The sequence below is a fragment of the Chiloscyllium plagiosum genome, unplaced genomic scaffold (assembly GCF_037043375.1).
Source record: "Chiloscyllium plagiosum isolate Xiang-an unplaced genomic scaffold, Cpla_swu_hap1 HiC_scaffold_10, whole genome shotgun sequence".
NCBI classification, from domain to species: Eukaryota; Metazoa; Chordata; class Chondrichthyes; order Orectolobiformes; family Hemiscylliidae; genus Chiloscyllium; species Chiloscyllium plagiosum.
This window is the reverse complement of record NW_028270148.1, coordinates 66,679,453-66,697,632: the sequence shown is the minus strand read 5'-3', so window position 1 is coordinate 66,697,632 and position 18,180 is coordinate 66,679,453. Positions and strand designations below refer to the sequence as shown.

At 41.5% G+C, this 18,180-nt stretch overlaps 1 long non-coding RNA gene across 1 annotated transcript in view; it reads left to right on the top strand.

The window, feature by feature from the left end:
* The window catches only part of LOC148148974 (uncharacterized), a 155,319-nt gene that overhangs the window by 60,946 nt on the left and 76,193 nt on the right, over positions 1-18,180 (top strand). Inside the window, exon 2 of the long non-coding RNA XR_015758461.1 lies at positions 6,107-6,227. This is a non-coding gene — a long non-coding RNA (uncharacterized LOC148148974). The remainder of the gene's footprint in view (positions 1-6,106; positions 6,228-18,180) is intronic.

Here is an 18,180-nt window from a genome sequence, read left to right as displayed (position 1 = left end):
AGGGGGAATTGAAATGTTGAGCTACAGGGTGGTTGGGTTGGTTGGTCCGGGTGTCCCAGAGGTGTTCTCTGAAACGCTCCGCAAGTAGGCGGCCTGTCTCCCCAATATAGAGGAGGCCACATTGGGTGCAAAGGATGCAATAGATGATATGTGTGGAGGTACAGGTGAATCTGTACCTCCACACATATCATCTATTGCATCCTTTGCACTCGATGTGGCCTCCTCTATATTGGGGAGACAGGCCGCCTACTTGCGGAGCGTTTCAGAGAACACCTCTGGGACACCCAGACCAACCAACCCAACCACCCTGTAGCTCAACATTTCAATTCCCCCTCCCACTCCACCAAGGATATGCAGGTCTTTGGACTCCTTCATCATCAGACCACAGCGAAACGACGGTTGGAGGAAGAACGCCTCATCTTCCGGCTAGGAACCCTCCAACCACAAGGGATGAACTCGGATTTCACCAGTTTCCTCATTTCCCCTCCCCCCAGCCTGTCTCAGTCAAATCCATCAAATTCAGCACCGCCTTCCTAACCTGCAATCTTCTTCCCGACCTCTCCGCCCCCACCCCAGTCTGACCTATCACCCTCACTTTGACCTCTTTCCACCTAACACATTTCCGACGCCCCTCCCCCAAGTCCCTCCTCCCTATCTTTTATCTTAGCCTGCTGGACCAACTTTCCTCATTCCTGAAGAAGGGCTAATGCCCGAAACGTCGATTCTCCTCTTCCCTAGATGCTGCCTGACCTGCTGCGCTTTTCCAGCAACACATTTCCATCTCTGATCTCCAGCATCTGCAGACCTCACTTTCTCCTCAAGAGATTACCACACCAGGCTGAGACAGTGCCATACCAAGTGGAGAGGGTGCCATGCCGGATCGCCAGATAATGTGAAGCAATGCTCTGAACATGATTTCCATGTGACAGTATCACTCACCATATTTGACCACACACTAGTCTGTGAGACTGAAATGTTATTACTCTGTGTTATAATAACTGGACCTAACTTGCAAGATAACAATACCTTAATGTACAATAAGCAATTGTACTTATTATACAATATACATTAATTTAACATACAATATGCAACTAAATATTCCATACAAAACATTAATTTATTGTGACACAGTATGTAGCAATTGTAACTACTGATGTAATTTTACATAACACCAGGTTATAGTCCAACAGGTTTATTTGGAAGTACTAGCTTTCGGAATGCTGCTCCTTCATCAGGTGGAGTATAAGACACAGAATTTATAGTAGAGGTTTACAGTATGATGCAAACGTTTACTATAAATTCTGTGACTTATGATCTTATAATCCACAACCACCTGATGAAGGAGCAGCACTACGAAAGTTAGTGCTTCCAAATAAACCTGTTGGACTAGAGACTGGTGTTGTGTGGTTTTTAACTTTGTACACCCCAGTCCAACACTGGCACCTCCAAATCAAGATGTAATTTTAATTGGCAAAACAATGTGAACCTTGTTTCTTTTGTGTAAATTCCTATTAGTCTTGTGGCATTTTTTTATTTTATGACACCAACATTGTCATTTGTATACTTGACACAAAACCTATGCATTCTGACCATAATGTTGACATCATTTAAGAGTCAGCTTTACCAGTCACTGGTTGTATGGTTCCTGTTCAATACTGCTTTAAATTCGATAAATTGCCAACTGGTGCACCACTCCAAGGCTGTTCACAATATTCCCATGTGGCTCTTATCCAAAGAATGTACTCACAAATCAACTGCTTAGAGACCTACCTCCAAAAGCTGACATCAAAAGCAACAATTTTCTCTCATTTTACCTTAAAATTACTGTACCCCAAAATTATGGATGTGCCATCACTTGTACCTGTACATGGTTGCACTTGTTAAAAATGTTTTTTGTGCTATTCAGAAAGATCAGGATCTAACAGTTGTTGTAGTTGAGATCAATGTCAGTAACACACTGTCTGTGAACTTCAGATTCTGAACTCTGACCTTTGCCTCTGGATTCCTGGCAATCACTTGAAGCAGAATTCAGAGGCAAGGAATGAAGGTCAGCACCATGAGTATGCACACACAATGTCACTGACATTGGTAGCTGTTGTGAAGAAAGAAATTAAGCACACTCTTCAGAGATAGCAGATATCATGGCAATTTATCTCATTGTGTTTCTTCATTTAATCACTGCTGATCCTATACTTATGTATCAAACATTGCTGCTCAGTTTATGAGCAATATATTTTTCTAATGTACTATAAGTTGCAGTGCTTGCATAAGCATTTAAAATGGTCATTGTGGTTTTAGAGTAAATTCAATGAAAATAACTGACAGGATATCAGAGTGCAAGTGTTTGAAAATGGTTTTAATATTTATTGACAACAATGTTTTTTGCTAGCTAATGTTGAAGCCATGTTTGTCTCTCGGGTCACTGTTTGGAATCCTGCCACATACAAGGCTGGGCTTTTACACCTGTGACTATCAATTGTCAAGGAATGTCCTTAGTGGAAATAATTCAAAATATTGGGCCAATCATTTATAAAAGACTGAATCTTCCATGTTTTCACTACATATTTTCTGTAATAAGATTCATAGCGTCCAGCTTGGCTGGGCACATAGCTACTTTTTTCATACCAGTCTTCCACTCTTCACCTCATTATATATGTCACCAGCCACTGTGGGACTATATCTTAGAACCACATAGCAGGGAAGGGGGAGACTCATTGCTGCTGGGACTTTACGAGGCTGATGCTATTAACATCGGCTCCACAGCACTACAAGACAGGAACTGCCCTTCTCATTGTGGTCTTGTACCATTACCCCAAAAGGAAATGATCCAGAAGTTCAAAAGGTTTATCAGACATAGAAGCAGAGGGAGGCCATTCAGCTCATCGAATCTCCTCCACCACTCAATGAAATGATAGCTCACTTAATAATCCTGAACTCAACTTTCCTGATTTTTCCTCATAATCTTGATTCCTTTACTGAAGTAAAAGTCCATGTATCTCAGCCTTGAAAATTCTTAATGATCTACAACCTCTACAGTAAACACTTTCACAGATTCACCACCCTCTGAGGGAAGAAATTTCTCCTCATCTCTGTCTTAAATGGGCAACACTTAACTCTGAGATTATGCCATAAGGTGAAACAACCTTTTTGCATCTATCCTGTCAGGAGCACAAAAAAATCTACAATTTACACAGCCTTTCCTCATAAGACTGTTCCTCCATGCCTGGGAGCAACCTACTGAACCTCCTCTGAATTGCCTCCACTGTCAGTATATCTTTCCATAGATAAGGAGACTAAAACTGTTCATGGCATTCCAAGTGTGGTCTAACTAGTGGATTGTGTAGCTTTAGCAAGGCATCCCTATTTTTATACTCCAGCCTCATTGAAATAAATATCAGCTTTCCATTTGTCTACCTATCAATCTTTGATGCTAGCTGTATGTGATTAATGCACAAGGACTCCCAAATTACTCTGTGCTTTATGCAGTCTTTCTCCATTTAAATAATATGTAACTCCTCTATTCTTCCTGCCAAAGTGCATAACCTCACATTTTCCCATATAATATTCCATCTGTAAAATTTTACCTATTCCCTTAACATATCTATATCCCTCTGCAGGCTCTTTGTGTCATCTTCACCATTGCCTTCCTAACTATTTTTGTGTCATCTGCAAGCTTGTACATAGCACAGTTTTCTTATAAATTTGTTAATGCACATTGTAAATAATTCTGTACACAGCACTGATCCATGTGGCACTACTCTAGTTAGAGTTTACCATCTTGAAAATGTCCTTCTTATCCCAATTCTCTGGCTTCTATTTATTCAGTAATCTCTGTTCATGTTAGCTGGATTGGCCATGGTAAATTGCCCATAGTGTCCAGGGATGTGTGGGCTAGGTAGATTGACCATAGGGAATTCAGGGATACAGGGAGAGGGTAGGGTTGGATCTGGATGAAATGCTCTTCAGAGGGTCAGTGTGGATTTGATAGACTGAATAGCCTGTTCCCTCACTGTAGGGATTCTATGATTCTATGATATATTACCTCCAACAACAAGAGCTCTTGTTTCATTCAGTAGCCTAATGTGTGGTACTTTAACCAAAGGAGGCCTTGCCACCAGACACCAACCTGGACGGAAATAATGAACTGGGATGGTGAAACACAATGCATGAAAGTGCAAGACAAAAGTTAATAATCTTCTGTGTTCCACATGAGTATGTGCCCTATCTTCTCTCTACTAGTGCACACTCTAACCTTTGCTGAGATTGTTGAATGTTTATACCCTGACTGACTCTCCAATACTCAACTCTGACAATTGTTTAGCAGTCATATCAAAAATTAAATTCGGCTTTCTGCCATTTCACTCATATGTTTCTTTTTCATTCACATCTGTTACAACTTTTGTCTTCAGGAGCTTTTTTGCTATTGGAAGAGTAGTTAATGTGCAGTATGACAGTGATCTTTTTGCTGAGTCACTTTCCATGTCTTCAGTAGATATGTTTTTCCGATTGTGGATATTTGTGGGCATTGCTCAATTTTGTTATAATTCTTTTGGGGATTTTCACTGTTGCCTCAGCCTTTCCATTTGATTGGGAACAGTGTGGAGACGTGTGGTGTTGAATCTCCCAATCTTTCCAGAAGCAGCTGATTTCCTCACTGCTGACCTGAGGGTCATTGTTGCTCATGACAATTTTGGGAATGCTATAATGGCTGAAGAGTGCACATTTGGCCAAAGAGCCAATCTCTTGCCTTCCTTAGACTCAACTCAATTCCTAGTAGCCTATATGGATGCATGTTAGCATCTCTACTTGTAACTCTTTTGGAATAATCAATCTATTTTCTTTGAGCAATATGCCATCTTGGGGTCTATTCATTTCTTTTTGCTTTAAACCACAGGGACTCCCCCCATGCTTTTCCTTTTCTGACTGCAGCATACAATATTTGCCTCATGGTAGAGGTTACATGATGATGGCAAACTAGAACAGACATTCATGTATGATTACACTTCAATCCACACATAATTGTTTTCCCAAACTTTCTTTTTCTCAAGAAAGAAGAAAAGAACCAGTAATCACAGCTCAGTTGGGCAGGCCATAATGAATGCCTAGGTACATGGAAGCAAAACCTCTGCCAAGATCATGGATAAATGGAATGATAAACCACAACTGACCTCCTCGCATTATAACTGCCACTGGTTTACAAGAAGGAGCTGTAGCAGTGATGCCAATCTTCCTTCCAGTGATACAACCTTTTTCTTGACTAAGTACAATCTGATTGGAAAGAAAAAGAAAGCTGGTGATGCAAGAGGAATTCTTGTTTTCCTGCATTCAGTAAATCATCAATTCAGCAAGAAAACAGGCTTAAATTATACCCACCGAGTAAAAGGAACAAGATCAGAAATTGCTGGTAAAACTCAGCAGGTCAGGCAGCATCTGCAGATAGAAAGCAGAGTTAGTGTTTTGGGTCCAGTGATCCATCAAACTGATTGTAGCTAGGAAAATGTATGTTGAAGATGGGAGTGGGGAAGGGGAAAGGGGGAATAAGTAAACAATAGGTAGAAATGGAGTCCAGAGAGAGAGAAAAACAATTAAGCAGACAACTGAGTGGGTAAAGGCCACCTTGGGATAATGAATAGCTGCTAATGGGGATGGTTAGTGGCTGATAATGGGCTGTTTGGGATAGGAAGCCATGTGATGACAAGGCCTGGTGTGTGGGGTTTGGGGTAAGGACATGGAAGAAAGTGCTCTGGGCATGAAACGTTAAGTCTGCCTTCTCTCCACAGATTCTGGATTAGTGGTGCTGGAAGAACACAGCAGTTCAGGCAGCATCCGAGGAGCAGTGCTGCCTGAACTGCTGTGCTCTTCCAGCACCACTAATCCAGAATCTGGTTTCCAGCATCTGCAGTCGTTGTTTTTACCTACCTTGTCTCCACAGATGCTGCCGTACCTGTGGAGATTTTCCCAGCAATTTCTAATTTCCAGTGCCCGCCCTTTCTTTTTTTTGGACTGAGTAAAAAGAGTCTGGAAATGTGGGATTTTTCTGGACACAAATTCTCGTGTTAAATTTTAACCGCTTCTCCTTTCCTTGCTCTGTTCTGTTGTGTTTTAGATTCTGGAGTCAGAGATTGCTTTGATTCCACCCAGTTTTGCAAAGGCCCATCTGGAATTCCTGGATGTCCATGACAAGCATCAGCCATCTGCATCATTCACATCTGCGTGTGAGAGAAGCTGTAAGTTAGCAAATTTAATCCATTTGTACACTGCAATATTGACAAGATAGACAATATGAGCCTAGATTATTTGATCTCATTGTAGTTCAGTCCCAAATGGTTTGAAACAAGCATAAAGCTATCCAGTAGAGACTGTGTATTATGTTTTAGTTCGATATGATGGAATAAATTTCCTTGATTTCCCTGTTCACCTGAAGAAGACCTATGACAAATTGTTCAGGAAAATGGGGTCAGTGACAATTCAACCTCTTTTCCCCAAGAATTTCATGGTACATCTTCCTTTTAAAGTTGTAATGGACCACAAGGAAAATTCGTTTTGGAAAGTCAGCCTCTGGGTCTAAGAACTGGTGCACTATGTTAATAACAAGTCTTTTGTTTTATGATTCAGTTCATCTACATGAGTATTCGCAGTGCCAAAGGCAGATTTTGATAAAAAAGGGTCTGATGAGTGGGGGAAATGAAAAAGTTATATGTGCGTGTAAAGTGAAGAAAACCATTTAAAAGGAGACAGTGTATGGGACAAAAAGTAACCCATGGAACCCTTTTTGCCAGAGGTGAAGCTAAACTACAGCAAACAAAAATGAACGTAAAGGAACTCAATGTGTAAGCATGTGCCGGATTAATCTAGCGCTGAGCAGCTGCTTGCTGCTATACAATGTAGTTGTATGGAGGGTGGCTCTGTTTATTAGTCCAAGGTTATAGGTGAACATGGCAGCATGTCTGCAAGATGGTGCAAATAGTTTGGAGGACATAGCTTGCTATTTCTATCACTAATTGTAACACCCAATGGTGCATGTTGGCTGCCAGTCTTTTTCTGCAGCAGATGGCACCACTTTATAATGACTGTCTATTGACTGGGAGCTTTTAAAACTAAGATCAATTGTAGGCAAGTGTGCTGGAGCTTACAAATATGACTGGAGGCATCCTGGGAAATGTTCGCCCTCATGTTGTGTGTCTAGGTAGCCCCATAAGCATGCAGCATCCAAATTGTCCCCACACTATCATGAAGTCTAAGAGCTTTAAATGTATCTTAAATATGTAACATATGTGCACTTCAAGTCAAAAATATTGAGAATTCTGATGTTGAGTATTCTGGGTTTCAACCAGTGCCCTTTAAAGAGTGACATATTCTGATTTCATGCTCACAAAAGAACCATAGACTGTAAAGAAGCTTCAGATCTTAATATATAACATTCATGCAAAGTACTCTCCTATAGTAACCTTCCTCAGGAACTGAACCTTTACATGCAGCATACCTTTGTCAAAAGAAAGTGGGTATAACTTTATGACAACTGCTACATTTCAAGTATAATAAACAGATCATAGAGAAAGCCTTCTTTTTTTGAATAAAGAGAGAAACTAGGCTCACAATTGCTATTAGCTAGAATTACATTCACCCTTAGCTAAGGTTAAGAGAGTAGAATTGTTGGGTTACATTTATATAGCTAACATAGCTAAAGGCAGGGAGCCCATGGAGGCTTGACCTAAAATTACTATGTGCTCACATTAGAACTATGCATTTAGGGTGAACCAATGACCTCAACTGTAAATATTTATCACAATATAGGCTACCTTTTACAAACATGTTAGAGACAAATGTTGATGTTTTGTCCAGACATATTGCTCATGTTACACAGCTGTATAAACAAAAGCCAAGTGACAGTTAAGGTTTCCTTCTTGCAGTTTAATGTTATTCTGTTCAAAACTGATTATAATGTCCAGAATGCTACTGCAACTTTTGCAGTCACTCCTGTGTAACAGTTGTTTTGTGAAACTAGAGGCAGATGACTAGAATCAGGAACCTCCCCTCACTCTCAACGGACCAGATAGAGAAACAGGATCAGAACCTGCACGTAGAAATCATGGCAATGGATTGTGATATACTTAAAGAAATTAGCATAAACAGAGAGGAGGTTCAGAGTAGTCTGGCAGGCTTAAAGAGTAGATAAATCTCCAGGGCCAGATGAAATGTATCCCATTGAGTGAGGCAAAGGAGGAACTAGCAGTGTCACTGACAATAGTTTTCAATTCCTCTCTGGCCACAGGAGAGGTGCCAGAGGACAGGGGGGGGCAGCCAATGTGATACTTTTCAAGAAGGGAGCAAGAGATTAACCAAGAAAGTACAGGTCAGTATCTCAACTCTGTGATGGGGAAATTATTGAATACAATTCCAAGGGGCAGAATTAATCTGCACTTCGAAAGGCAGGGATTGATCAAGACTGGTCTACATGGTTTTGTTCAGGAGAGGTCCTATCTGACAAACTTGATTGAGGTAACCAGGTGTGTAGATGAGGGAAATGCTTTGGATGAGGTCTCCTAAAACTTCTGCAAGGCTGTCGGTGAGGTCCTGAATGGGAGACTGGTTGTGAAAGTAAGATCCCATGGGATCCAAACACATTTGGCAAATTGAAGTAAGAATTGGCTGAATAAGAGGTAGTAAGGGATGATGGTCAAAGTTATGTTTATATGTTTGGAAACCTGTGCGCAATGGAGTTCTACAGGGATCAGTGTTATGGCCCTAGCTGTTTGTGGTATGTATAAACAAGTTAGATTTGAATGTAGGCAGGTTGGTTTATAAGTTCGCAGATGATATAAAAGTTGGTGGGGTGGTAAATAGTGAGGAAGATAACCTTAGGTTACAGAAGGATATTGATGGGCTGGTCAGATCAGATATTCAGTGACAAATAAAATTCAATCCGCATAAATATGAGGTGACACAATTGAGCAGGACAAACAAGGCATGAGATTCCATGATGAACTGTTGGATTCTCATGGCTGGAAAGCACTGAAGATCAGAGGGACCTTGGTGTGCACTTGCACAGGTCCTTTAAGGTACACAGACAGATAGGTAAATAAGAACGCATAGAGGATGCTTGCCGAAGCATAGAGTTTAAGACAAGTGCAGTGATGCTAGAACAATGTAAAGTGCTTGGTAGGCTACAGCTAAGAATTGTGAGCAGTTCTGGACTCCACATTATAGAATGGATGTAACTGCACTGAAGAGAGTCCACGGGAGATTTACCAGAATGTTGCTTTATTGGAGTTTTAGTTTTGAAGAAAGATTGGACAGATTGGAGTTGTTTTCCTTGAAGCAGAGGAGTCTGAGGGGGACATGATTGAGAGGTATAAAATTATGAGTGGCATAGATGGGAAAAATCCTTTCCCCTTGGTAGAAGGACCAGTGACCTGGGACATAGATTGAAGGGATGGGCAGGAGGTTGAAAGAGATGTGGGAAATTTGTGTTTTTTTTCACCTTGAGGGTGGTGTGAATCTGTAACTCACTGCATGGAAGGGTGGTAGGGGAAGTAACACTCATAACATTTACTTAGATATACATTTGTGATTCCAAGACATAGACTCGGGGCCAAGGGGCCTTTTTCTGTGCTGTAGACAGTTAGGACTTACAGGCCTTGTAGAAAGTTCATAAGTTGCTATTGAACCTTTCTGCTATGTTGAGGTCATTGGAATGGTTCTGAGAGATGAAAATGAACTATTCATGGGTTATCACTGTCAAAGAAAGGGGTACAATATTTAAAAAAATATTTTTCATAGTTTGTGGGCATCCTTGCTGAGTCAGCATTTATTGCCCATCCCTAATTGCTCTTGAGCAGGTGATGCTGAGCTGACATCTTGAACTGCTGCAGTCCACTATTGTGGGTTGACCTACAATGGCCTTAGGGAGGGAATTCCAGGGTTTTGATCCAGCGTCAGTGAAGGAATGGACATATATTTCCAAGTGAGGTTGATGAGTGAATTGGAGGGGAAATTTAAAGTAGTAGTGTTCTTGTAAAGCTGCTGCTCTTGTACTTCTAGATGGAAGTGGTTGTGGGTTTGGAAGGTGCTGCCTGAGGATCTTTGGTGAATTTCTGCAGTGTATCTTGTAGAATGTATACACTGCTGCTACTGAGCATTGGTGGTGGAAGGAGTAGATGCTTGTGAATGTGGTGCCAATCAAGCGGGCTGCTTTGTCTTGGTGTCAAGCTTCTTGAGTTTTGTTGGGGCTGCACTCATCCAGGCGAGTGGGGAGTACTCCCTCACACTCCTGACTTGTGCCTTGTAGGTGGTGGACAGACGTTGAGGAGTCAGGAAGTGAGTTACCACAGTATTCCTACTTCTGACCTGCTCTTGTAGACACCATGTTTACGTGGTGAGTCCAGTTGAGTTTATGATCAATGATAACCCCCAGGATGTTGATAGTGGGGGATTCAGAAATGGTAACACGATTGAATGTCAAGGAGCGGTGATTAGATTGTCTCTTATTGGTGATGATCATAGTCTGGCATTTGTGTGGCATACATGTTACTTGCCACTTGTCAGCTCAAGCTTGGGTATTGTCCATATCTTGTTGCATTTGGACATGGACTGCTTCAGTATCTGAGGAGTCACGAATGGTGCTGAACATGGTGCAGCCATCAGCTAACAACCTCATTTGTGATATGATAATGGAGGGAAGGTCATTGATGAAGCAGCTGAAGATGGTTGGGCCTAGGACACGACACTGAAGAACTCCTGTAGAGATGTCCTGGAGCTGAGATGACTGACCTCCAACAACCACTGCCTATATGGCAGGTATGATTCCAACCACCGGCGAATGCCCCCGATACCTACTGATTCCAGTCTTGCTAGGGCTCCTTGATGCCACACTTGGTTGAATGCAGCCTTGATGTCACCTCACCTCTTGAACTTTGCTCTTCTGTCCCTGTTTGAACCAAGGCTGGAATGATATCAGGAGCTGAATGGCCCTGGCAGAACCCAAACTGGGCATCACTGAGCAGGTTATTGCTGAGCAGGTGCTGCTTGATAGCACTATCGATGACACCTTCCATCACTTTCCTGATGATCGAGAGTAGACTGATGGAACAGTAATTGGCCAGGTTGGGTTTGTTCTGTTTTTTATGTACAAGACATACCTGGGCATTTTTCCACATTGTCAGGCAGATGCAGTGTTGTAACTGTACTGGAACAGTTTGCCTAGGTGAGTGGCAAGTTCTGGGGCACAAGTCTTCAGTACGATTGCCAGAATGTTGTTAGGGCCCATAGTCTTTACAGTGACTAGTGTCTATAATTGATGCTTGATATCATGTCGAGTGAATCAAATTGACTGAAGACTGGTGTCTATAATGCTGGGGACCACTGGGTACTCACTCCTCCAGTGAGTTGTTTAATCATTTGCCACTATTCACAACTAGATGTGGATGGACTGCAGAGCTTAGATCAAATCCATTGATTGTGGGATCTCTATCACTTGATGCTCATGGTTGTTTGGCATGGAGGTAGTCCTGTCTGGTGACTTCACCAGGTTGACACCTCATCTTCAGGTATGTCTCCTTTAGGTACTGCTCCTGACATGCCCTCCTGAATTCTCCATTGAACCAGGGTTGATCTCCTGGCTTGATGGTAATGGTTGAGTGGGGGAATGCAGGGCCATGAGGTTACAGATTGCACTGAAGTACAGTTCTGCTGCTGTTGATGGCCCACAAAACCTCACGGATGCCCAGTCTTGAGTTGCTAAATCGGTTCGCAGTCTGTTCCATTTCGGACAGTGATAATGCCACACAACACAATGGAGGTTATTCTCAATGTGAAGGTGAGACTTTGTCTCCAAAAGGACTGTGTGGTGGTCACTCTCACTCATACTGTCATGGACAGCTGCATCAGCAGATTGGTACGGGTGAGGTCAAGCATATTTTTCCCTCTTTTTGGTTGCCTCATCACCTGCCACAGACCCAGCCAAGCAGATACGTCCTTTAAGACCAAATAGCTTGATCAGTAGAACTGCTGCTGAGCCACACTTGGTGGATATTGAAATCCCCCACCCAGAGTACATTTTGTACCCTTGCCATCCTCAGTGCTTCCTCCAAGCGTTGTTCAATATGGAGGAGTATTGATTCATCAGCTAAGGGAGGATGGCCTGTGATATCAGCAGGAAGTTTCCCTGCCCATGTTTAACCTGAAGCCATGAGACTTCATGTTGCCTGGAGTCAAATGTTGAGGACTCCCAGAGCAACGCTTCCACCACTGTATACCACTGTGCTGCCACGTCTGCCAGGTCTGTCCTGCCAGTGGGACAGGACATATCCAGGGATGGTGATGGTGGTTTCCGGAATATTGTAAGGTATGATTCTGTCAGCATGTCAGACTGTGCTTGACTAGTCTGTGAGATAGCTCTCCTAATTTTGGCACTAGCCCTCAACTGTTAGAAAGGAGGACTTTGCAGGGTCGACAGGCTGTTTCTGCGGTGATCTTTCCTGGTGCCTAAGTTGATACCAGGTGATCTGGCTGGTTTCATTTGCTTGAGACTTTGTAGCAATCAGTGCAACTGAATGGCTTGCTCAGCTATTTCAGATGGCAATTAAGAGTCAACCACATTACTGTGAGTCTGGAGTCACATATAGGCCAGACCAGGTGAGGATTGGAGATTTCCTTCCTTGAAGGCATTAGTGAGCCAGATGGGTTTTCCCGATAATCAACAATGATTTCATGGTCATCAGTAGATTTGTGATTGCAGATTTTCAATTGCACCATCTGCCATGGTGGGATTCGAACCCAGGTCTCCAGAAGATTACCCAGATCTCTGGATTAATAGTCCAGTGTTAATACCACTAGGACTTCGACTTCCAGTAAGGAAGAATGTACAGACAGGGAAAACAGAGGCCGATTGAAGCATGAAGTTGATTGCACTGGGAGCTATTGCAGTAACTTAAGCCTCTCTGCCGAATGATTGCCTGACTTAACTGAGTCCAGCACACATGACATTTCTTTCTGAGGATTCTTGACTATTTCCTGCCAATAGACACTACTTATTTCATACACTGCTAGGATCACTCAGCTGCTTTCAGGGGCAGACCTTTTTCTTGAATGGCAGGTTCCTGTGTTCACCTTGTTAAGGCTGTTCCAGTGTAGTATCGTGCTCAGGGCAACAGGGCAGGTTGCTAGTTAAACATTGGTTGGTTTGCAATTGACTATTTCACTGGACCAATACACCCGCATGTACGGTGCAGCCCATTATGTGATCAATACTGAAAGTACAAATAAAAAAGAAACATTGAACATTTGCTGTTAAAATAACAGTGAGAACAATAATGTTTGCAAGTCACGATGGCATGCGAAAACCCAACACTGTGTGGTTAGGAAGAAATATTTGAGTTGCAAACCGCCAGAAATTGCAGGTCAATTTTTATGGAAAGACAGGGGCTGAATGAGAGACCTGAAAGAGGTCCACTAAATTATGAGGCATAGATAGGGTGGATAGTCAAAGACTTTTTCCTAGGGTAGAAAGGTCAACTGCAAAAGGCCATTGATTCAAGGTGAGAGGCAGAAAGTTCAGGAAAAAAGTGCATTAAAAATATTTTACACAAAGGGTGGTAGGTGTCTGGAATGCACTGTCAGTGGAGAGGGTGGAAGAGGCACATTAGCAATGTTTAAGGTGTATCTAGATAGATGGATGAATGGGAGGCAAACTGATTGATAGAAACTGTGTATGGGCAATAAGTAGGGATCAGAATAAGGATAGGAATCAGTGCAGGTTTGGTGGGCTTGAAGGCCTGTGTTGTATTGTATTATAACCACCTGATAAAGGAGCACTGCTCCGAAAGCTAGTGCTTCCAAATAAACCTGTAGGACTATAACCTGGTGTTGTGTTATTTTTAACTCTAATACCAACTTTGCAAAAACTATAGATCTCTGTCAATCTCCCAAAATTTAAAAGAAATGCTCAATCTTCGCCTTAAATATGAATTGAATGTGCTACAGAAAAGTAGGTCTAGTATTTTGCAATGCAAGGACACTTTTAATGTTAGCTTTTATGTTCACGCATTGTTATGCAACCTCAGAGGCTGAGAAAGGGAAACAGTTCAAGTAGTGGAGTCCCGTTCCTGCAGGTAGTAAGTTGTTCCAAGAGTTTATTTAAATATTATAATTTCTCTTTCTTCATCTTTACTCTCTCTCTTCACCCAAACTTTCTCTCCATTTCTTTATTTCTTTCTTGGAATCTGACTGGACTCCAGCAGCAGAATACAATGCCATCCCAAACGGTGAATTTGCTGGTGAGAGGGTAATTAATCAGATGGAATTGCTATAGGTGGTGACTCCACCATTTTCTTGCCATTGCAATTACATGGACAGTCTTCCTGGTGCCTTTAAGTGTGTGTATTAACTTGGCATGAGGGAGGATGACAAGCTAACCCAAGTGGATTCATTAGCAGGCTCACAAGGAGAAATGGAGATAACTCACTTAAAGGCACTCAATGCCTTATTGAGATTCCCACTTTTGGAAAGTGGGGCTGGGAATCTATAACCCAGAGGCAGCCACCTAGTTTAAATGCTGGAACTCTTCAAGAATTCACATCCCAAGTGTGTTTTCTCGCTCACATACAAACATTTAAATCAGGAATCCTTGACTGAATGGTCTACTCCATATTCAATAAAACCATGACTGATTTGGTTGTGTCCAAAATTCTGCATTCCCATCTATTCCCAATACTCTTTCATTCCCTCATCTACTGAGAGATTATCTACCTGTAGCTTAAAACTATTCAATAACACCACCTCCATTGCTTTAAGAGGCAGGAATTTCTAAAGTCACATAATCCTCCAAGAGAGGAAATAAAATCCTGTCATCTCTGTCCTAAACTGGCAACCTCCAGGGAAACAGCATTCCCTATTTTAGATTAAGCCACAATAATAACTATCCTCTCGATAATCCGCCTTGTCAAGGCCACTTGCGATCTTGCAATCTCTAATCAAATCCCCTCTTGCTCTTTTAAACGCGAGGGAAAATAAGACTACCTTTCCAATCTTTTCTCGCAAGACAACCCACCCATTCCAGATATCAATCTAGTAAACCTCCTTTGAACCACCTCTGATACTTTCACATATTTTATAGAGTCATAGAGATATTTTCTTAAATAAGATGACCAAAAGTGCATACACGCTGAAGAAGGGCTCATGCCCTGCTCCTTGGATGCTGCCTGACCTGCTGAGCTTTTCCAGCAGCACATTTTCAGCTCTGATGTCCAGCATCTGCAGTCCTCACTTTCCCCCAAAAGTGCATACAGTTTGGAGATGTGGTCTCACCAATACCCCATATAAATGTTCAATTCCTTTCATAATAAAAGGTAACTTTGGTCTTCGTAATCAAGTGCTGTACCTCCCCACTAATGTTTGTGACTCATGCAGTAGAACATACAGACCTTATAAATCTTCTACCTGGTGGAAAGTAATGATCCAGCAGTGGCAGGACTAACAGTACCAGATCTCAGCATTGTAACCCTTCAGAAGATTCAAACAACGCCCAGGGTGGTGAAAATAAAAGAGCCTGTAACCTTTCTCTTCTAAAGAGAGAGGGAAATGAAACCAACCCCGCACCAATGAGCAGGTAGAAAATTACCACAGCCAGAATGTGAGTCGGAAATTCAGGCACAAATACCTAGATACAAGGAATGTTTTCTAAGAAATATAATTAGCCCAGGTTGCATGAAGTTATTACTGATCATGATGCTACATTATTGAGTTACTGAGGCCAGCTCAGATCAATGTATGACCTGCCAATCTTGCATACAGGGAGCGAGTAAGAAAATTCTGGTGATAATGAGTGTGTGATGATACTGAATGACAGCAACCAGGGCAAGATAACCATTTTGTCAGCCAAGAGCAATTGCAAATAGCATGTACTGTTCCAGCTGGGCTTGGGGCTCAGGATGGGTTCCAAGTTTCAATTATTAATATTGTCAACATGCCTGTTGAATTGACAACATGTACCTATACACAGGGATCGGTATTTCTTACCTTTGAAGAAAAGGGTGATGTTGTTCAGTGTCTTGCAGCAAATGTATGATGTACCTTTAAGGACATATTTGTAATGTCGTGCATGACCTAATGGTGCAGACTGAACTTTATGCCATTCAGCCACATGCTAAGACATGGTGAAAACACCTAAGTCTGTCCCTTAAAGGTAGATTGCACCTATCCTGTGAGACATGACATGAAATTCCCCCTTTTTCTGCTCTCTCTCCTGGTGTGGCATGACATGCTAAGGAAAGCATGTTGCACTATGTTTGAATTGCTAAACTTGATCTCACACACATAAGTGCCTGTAAGTGTAGTGTACATATGTAGATATTAAGTAAAAACTTGCATTGAATTCTTTAGTGCCATGTGACACACATATTTAATGTATGGAAGCTAACAAAAGTATCATATCATAGTGTAATAGTTTCAGATTGTCTCTATATCTTAACACCATCACGTCACCTCCCCTCCCATCCATACTCAAAACCAACATGATATAGCTGTAAGTCACGCTTAGTCATTATTTTGCTTATATTTCCACACAAAAAGAACATAACAAAATGCTATGGCCTTTGGAAACTTGTCAAAATAATGGAAATATTTGAAGGTAATAAAAGGTTACAGGATTAGATAAAAATTGCTGAAAAGTAGTTTTATGTTAGCTTCAACCTTTTGACATGAAACTGCAAAAGGTTTTGTTGCATTATCGACAGTTAAAGCAGGATCACAACTCCTGAAATAGCCTTTTATGATTTTCAAAATGAAACCAATAAACAAATCTACCTTGGCATGTTCTTTAAAAATAATCTGCACAGCAACTGATCAACAAAGGGACACATCTCTTTTTTTGTTTACTAATTTTACCAAGAAAGGAAAATCATGTTAGAAAATCTCAAAGAAATATTTATCCATCCTGGGAAATTTCACTGGTTGAAATAAAAGTACAAAGACATGGTGAGAAAGAAAAGTTGTATATTCATTTAGACCTTGTTAAAGGTCAGTCATGTGGATTACACATGAGAGAATGTATACAAAGACTGATTATGAACCTACATTTAAGCCTGGCAACAATATTTCAAAGTATTACAAGATTGACAGAAATGAAAAGTCATGATTTGGAGGTGCCGGTGTTGGACTGGGATGTACAAAGTTAGAAATCACGCAACACCAGGTTATAGTCCAATAGGTTTATTTGGAAGCACACTAACTTTCGGAGCGATGCTCCTTCATCAGGTGGTTGTGGAGAGTAAATTCAAGTTACAAGATTCAAGAGAGTAAGTTACAATTCTGTGTCTTACAATCTTACTCTCCACAACCACTGATGAAGGAGCAGTGCTCCAAAAGCTAGTGCTTCCAAATTAACCTGTTGGACTCTAACCTGGTGTTATGTGATTTCTGGAAATGAGAAGTGCAGTCTGGGGCAAGGCACCTGCATTGTGATCATTTTGTAAGTGCAAAGGCACAGGACATTTATGTTCTAAAAACAAATCACTCCAGGTAGAGCATCTACTGCAATGGTATCAGTCACCCTGGCTCATTGGTAAAACTACAGGGAGGTTGGGACAGATGCAGAAGCGCAACGGTAGCAGTTGCATGGGCAAACCACTGCCTGCAACTTCTCCTCCAAGCCACACACCATCCTGACAAGTAACAATATTGTTGTTGCTTCATGTCATGAAGTCAAAATCCTGGAACTCCCTCCCTAACAGACGTCTGCACCAGATGGATTGCAATAGTTTCAGAAGGTGCCTCACCATCATCTTCTCCAAAATAGTTGTATTTTGCCATCAATGGCATAATCCTCGAAAGCATGCAGAAATGAAGTGAACTAGAAAGACCTGCAAGATCAGTGTACCAACTGATCTGCCCTGCGCTGTCAGCAAGGCCACCAGTGTTTTGAACTTTTATACTATGGGGTCTTCTCAGGAAGTATTTCAGGACTTGTTTACTCTTTCGGTGAAACACTGGGAAAGTGTATTAAATGTTAATTTGGTTTGTCTTTTGTTCACCTTTGCAGGACAGAAAATTCAACATCATTAGTTCGATGGACAAGATTTTAAATTTAAAACAAAATACAATAACCTAAATTTTGGCTAAGCAATTATGTTCCATGATAAAATGAGGGTGTATTTGATAAATAGCTTTCTTATTATATTCTACTCA